Source organism: Melozone crissalis, unplaced genomic scaffold, assembly GCF_028551555.1.
Source record: "Melozone crissalis strain CALT ecotype California unplaced genomic scaffold, PUWL_Pcris_2 ptg000092l_1, whole genome shotgun sequence".
Classification (NCBI taxonomy): domain Eukaryota; kingdom Metazoa; phylum Chordata; class Aves; order Passeriformes; family Passerellidae; genus Melozone; species Melozone crissalis.
The window spans coordinates 61,551-67,452 of NW_026535869.1; positions in this window are offsets into that span (position 1 = coordinate 61,551).

The window sequence follows — 5,902 nt, forward strand, 5'->3', positions numbered from 1 at the left end:
ACGGCCGGTTTTACGACAGTCGCGCTTTACGGCCGGTTTTACGACAGTCGCGCTTTACGGCATCCTTTTACGACAGTCGCGCTTTACGACACCTTTTACGACAGTTGCGCTTTCCGGCCGGTTTTACGACAGTCGCGCTTTACGGCACCTTTTACGACAGTCGCGCTTTACGGCCGGTTTTACGACAGTCGCGCTTTACGACACCTTTTACGACAGTCGCGCTTTACGACACCTTTTACGACAGTCGCGCTTTACGACCGGTTTTACGACAGGCGCGCTTTACGGCACCTTTTACGACAGTCGCGCTTTACGACACCTTTTACGACAGTCGCGCTTTACGGCACCTTTTACGACAGTCGCGCTTTACGACCGGTTTTACGACAGACGCGCTTTACGGCACCTTTTACGACAGACGCGCTTTACGGCACCTTTTACGACAGTCGCGCTTTACGGCACCTTTTACGACAGTCGCGCTTTACGACCGGTTTTACGACAGACGCGCTTTACGGCACCTTTTACGACAGACGCGCTTTACGGCACCTTTTACGACAGTCGCGCTTTACGGCACCTTTTACGACAGTCGCGCTTTACGGCACCTTTTACGACAGTCGCGCTTTACGACCGGTTTTACGACAGTCGCGCTTTACGACACCTTTTACGACAGTCGCGCTTTACTACACCTTTTACGACAGTCGCGCTTTACGGCCGCTTTCACGACAGTCGCGCTTTACGACCGGTTTTACGACAGACGCGCTTTACGACCGGTTTTACGACAGACGCGCTTTACGACCGGTTTTACGACAGACGCGCTTTACGGCACCTTTTACGACAGTCGCGCTTTACGACACCTTTTACGACAGTCGCGCTTTACGACCGGTTTTACGACAGGCGCGCTTTACGGCACCTTTTACGACAGTCGCGCTTTACGGCCGCTTTTACGACAGTCGCGCTTTACGGCACCTTTTACGACAGTCGCGCTTTACGGCATCCTTTTACGACAGTCGCGCTTTACGACACCTTTTACGACAGTCGCGCTTTACGACCGGTTTTACGACAGGCGCGCTTTACGGCACCTTTTACGACAGTCGCGCTTTCCGGCCGCTTTTACGACAGTCGCGCTTTACGGCACCTTTTACGACAGTCGCGCTTTACGGCACCTTTTACGACAGTCGCGCTTTACGACCGGTTTTACGACAGACGCGCTTTACGGCACCTTTTACGACAGACGCGCTTTACGGCACCTTTTACGACAGTCGCGCTTTACGACACCTTTTACGACAGTCGCGCTTTACGGCACCTTTTACGACAGACGCGCTTTACGGCACCTTTTACGACAGTCGCGCTTTACGACACCTTTTACGACAGTCGCGCTTTACGGCACCTTTTACGACAGTCGCGCTTTACGACCGGTTTTACTACAGTCGCGCTTTACGACCGGTTTTACGACAGTCGCGCTTTACGGCACCTTTTACGACAGTCGCGCTTTACGACACCTTTTACGACAGTCGCGCTTTACGACACCTTTTACGACAGTCGCGCTTTACTACACCTTTTACGACAGTCGCGCTTTACGACACCTTTTACGACAGTCGCGCTTTACTACACCTTTTACGACAGTCGCGCTTTACGGCCGCTTTCACGACAGTCGCGCTTTACGACCGGTTTTACGACAGACGCGCTTTACGACCGGTTTTACGACAGACGCGCTTTACGACCGGTTTTACGACAGTCGCGCTTTACGGCACCTTTTACGACAGTCGCGCTTTACGACACCTTTTACGACAGTCGCGCTTTACGACCGGTTTTACGACAGGCGCGCTTTACGGCACCTTTTACGACAGTCGCGCTTTCCGGCCGCTTTTACGACAGTCGCGCTTTACGGCACCTTTTACGACAGTCGCGCTTTACGACCGGTTTTACGACAGGCGCGCTTTACGGCACCTTTTACGACAGTCGCGCTTTCCGGCCGCTTTTACGACAGTCGCGCTTTACGGCACCTTTTACGACAGTCGCGCTTTACGGCACCTTTTACGACAGTCGCGCTTTACGGCCGGTTTTACGACAGTCGCGCTTTACGGCACCTTTTACGACAGTCGCGCTTTACGGCACCTTTTACGACAGTCGCGCTTTACGACCGGTTTTACGACAGTCGCGCTTTACGGCACCTTTTACGACAGTCGCGGTTTACGACCGGTTTTACGACAGTCGCGCTTTACGGCACCTTTTACGACAGACGCGCTTTATGGCACCTTTTACGACAGACGCGCTTTACTGCACCTTTTATGACAGTCGCGCTTTATGGCACCTTTTACGACAGGTTTCTCTTGCCCATCTTGGGGTTTTTTTCCTGGTTTTTTCCTGGTTTTTTTTTTTTTTTTCTTGGCAAACAAAACTAACTGGCCCAGGTTCCTGATGGCAGTTTGAAGGAAGCACTTGTCAAAGTACCTTGAGTTGGCACTGGTGCCAGCTTGGCTCTGGGAGGCATATTTTGCAAAGTTGAATTTCAGCAGGCCGCAGGCCCCCGAACCGCAACCTGGGCCCTTTTCCCTGGCAAACAAAACTCACCTGTCCTGCTTCTTGATGGCAGATTGCAGGAGCCACTTGGCACCATCAAACCAGCCCGAGTTGGCACTGGTGCCAGCTTGGGTCTGGGAGGCATCCTGCCTATCGCGGAATTTCAGGAGCCAGCTGGCCACTCCGTGCCACAGACCCCCGAACACCTACGCCGGCCCTTTTCCTTTTGCCCCCCAGCCCTCAGGCTGTCTGTCACCCTCAAGCCCCCCCCCATGCCCCTCAAGCCCCCTCTCAGCTGCGCCTCAGCTCCTGTGTGTCACCCTTAACCTCTCTCCTTTGTCCCTCAGCCCCCAGCTTCTCGGTGTCACCCTCCAGCTGCCCCTGCCACCCTCAGCATCTCTGTGTGTCACTCACTGTGCCCTCTACCTGCTCCTCCCTCAGCTCCCAGCCTCTGCCACCCTCAAGCCCCCACAGTACCCCTCGAGCTGCCCCCAGCCTGTCATGCTTGACAGGACCCTAAAAAAACCCTATCAATTCCCTAAAGAGCCCTAGTTTTCAAAGTATCCTAAACACCCCACAGAACCCTAAAAATAGCCTCCGAATACACTCAAAATACCCTACTTTTAAAAAGCCCGTAAAGCACCCCTAAAAATCCCCAATGAACCTTTAAAAAATCCTTAAATGATCCTAAAAGAGCTTTAAGAATACCCCTTAAATCTTTAAAATGCCCTGGTAAGACTAAAAAAAACCCTAAAAAATTCCCCCAAAAACCTTAGAAATACCCTAGTCCTAAAAAAAGTCCTCCATATACCCTCAATACTCCTCAAAAAGCCCTAAAAACTTTTTAGTCCTAAAAAAGCCCCAAGGATACCTAAAAACACCCCTAAAAATTCCAATTGGTACTAAGACAGCCCTTAAAACACCCGAAAAAGTTCTTTTAAAAGCCCTAAAGGTATCCTAAAACATTCCCAGAGAATTCCTAAAAAACTCCTGCAAAAAAATCCCCTAAAATATCTTTAAAAATCCCTGAAAAAAAAACCTAAAAAACTGTTCAACTCCTACCTGTAACTCTGTGGCCTCCAAACATCATTTCTACCTTCTAATTGGGGTAACTGCCTGCACCTGCTGGGAGGGTCCTGGGGCAGTCCCACCTGTACTCCAACCCTACCTGGTACCCTGTGTCCTTTGCACCCCTAACCCTCAGTGTCAGCTCTCCACCTGTCAACACCCCCCCCGCCCCCCATATTTGCCCCTCAGCCTGCAATGTCTGTGTGTCATCCCAAAGACCGTGTTAGGCCTCCCACATGCTGCTGTAGGGAGTCACCGGTGGGCGGCAGAGGAAGTGAGAGATGGGGCAGGGGCAACGTGGATTTCAGAACCCCAGCAGACGGCCACCCACTTAGCACCACAGGTACCTGAACACCAACTCCAGCCTTTTTCCCTGGCAAACAAAACTCACCAGATCAGGTTCCTGATGGCAGACTGCAGGAGCCACTTGGCGCTGTCAAACCAGCCCAAGTTGGCACTGGTGCCAGCTTGGATCTGGGAGGCATCCTGCACAATGCGGAATTTCAGGAGCCAGCTGGCCACTCAGGGACAGGTTGGAGGGAAATTCACAGCACTACACCAAGTATGAAATCAGACTCAGGTTTTGATTTTCATGTGGTTTAATAAGTTAACAGATTCAGCCATTACACAGCAATAGAATTCTCTTTTGAGATTACAAAGGTGCAAGAACTTCAATTAGTCATATGTAGTTTTATTTTCATTATTAGCTACACAGTTCCAATTCTTTCCCACCTGAACAATGTGGGGTCAAAATAATCCACCCAGACAGAAAGCATCAAAGTACAAAAGAGCACACACAAGGAAGGGTGTTAATTCAAATTCCGTGTGGGTATTTGGTCCAGTACCTTACAAAGCAAGGAAAGGTGATGTGGAGCAGTCATGCCTGTAGAAGGAGCTGTGAGATCACAAGCACACCTTTGCCACAAGTTTGACCAATGCTGGGACTGTTACTCTACCCTGAGACTCACCGTGACTTTGCAGTAGGGGAGTTGGGATGGAGAAAACAATGCAAAAAGACCACAAACTACAACCCTCCAAACACTCAAGCATCTCTACGGCTACTCAGAAATGACTTCTCTGTAGGTTCAGCAAACAATGTCCCAAGAGAAACTACATCATTGCTTTAACAAGAACATTTGCCATACGCCCAGTTCTAATCTAAAAACAGCACCTGCCTGCGGTTGGAAGAAGCTTTCATTACATTCCCCTTCACTGAACTTGCTCTCCACGTAAGTAGTCTCCCCTTGCTCTTCCCCATTTCAGTCAAGCTGCCTAAAACCCCACCCTCAACTGCATAAGCTGCATGAGGGTGCTTGCAGGGCCAGGAATTGGACTTGCTTGCTCAGGTCTGCTCCTGAATAAGTCTGTGCCATAAATGGGTATGAATGCCACAGAAGCTGGTAAGGCCACTCTCCTGTCCCATCTATTGGCATTGTCGTCCCCAGTCACTTTGCACCGCATACTCTATAATTAGAGTATGCTCTTATTATAAGCACGTGCAAATACACATCCATGCACCCAATTCGTCTGGCCTCAGACATCCATCATGTTAAATCCTATGGCACCCTCAGAACACTGAGGTTTTGAGGTTCCCTTCATTTTTTCCTGTGTCTGTTTTCCACTGACTCAAGAGGATATCTCTCATGGGCCAACACCGAGGTCTTTGTGGATGATGAGACTCCTAAACCCTTCCCCTAAGCACAGGGAGAAGATTTATCTAGACAGAAATATACTTACAAGTATAATTACAGCTTTCAGCTAGCGTAAATCTATTTTCTTCAGAGAAGTAAAAATACACAGGTAAATTCTAGTAAATCTGTTCAGCCAAAATAGGAAACTAACAAACAAAATCCACAAACAAGAAACCCCTAACAAACTAAAAAACCCTCCAAGCAGACCAACACAAACAAAAACCCAAAATAATCTCAACAAAATGCCTACTTTGGCTTCATGTACAAGTCAGTGTTCTGCTTGTGTAGCCAGTAGGAAAACACAGCATCTGGAAAGCAGGCCCTCATATGCAGGTTGAAGCCTCCACGCATTCAAGCCCACTGCTCTGCTGTTCCTCTTCCACCATATATTTGGTGGACCAATTTCACAAGGTGCAAAAAGCGAGCCTACCCTGAGACAACAATCTGCCAACTGCAGATCACTCGAGCTTAAAAATGTTGATGGTGGCCTGTGCCATTCATGGGGTTACTCTGTGGTCCCAAGCATTATGAAATGCCACAGAGCCCACAGCAGCACCAAGGCAAGGGCACAGGTATCTGGAAGAAGTTAAACTGGGAAAGTAGATTTCAAATAACATTTCTTCTTCAAA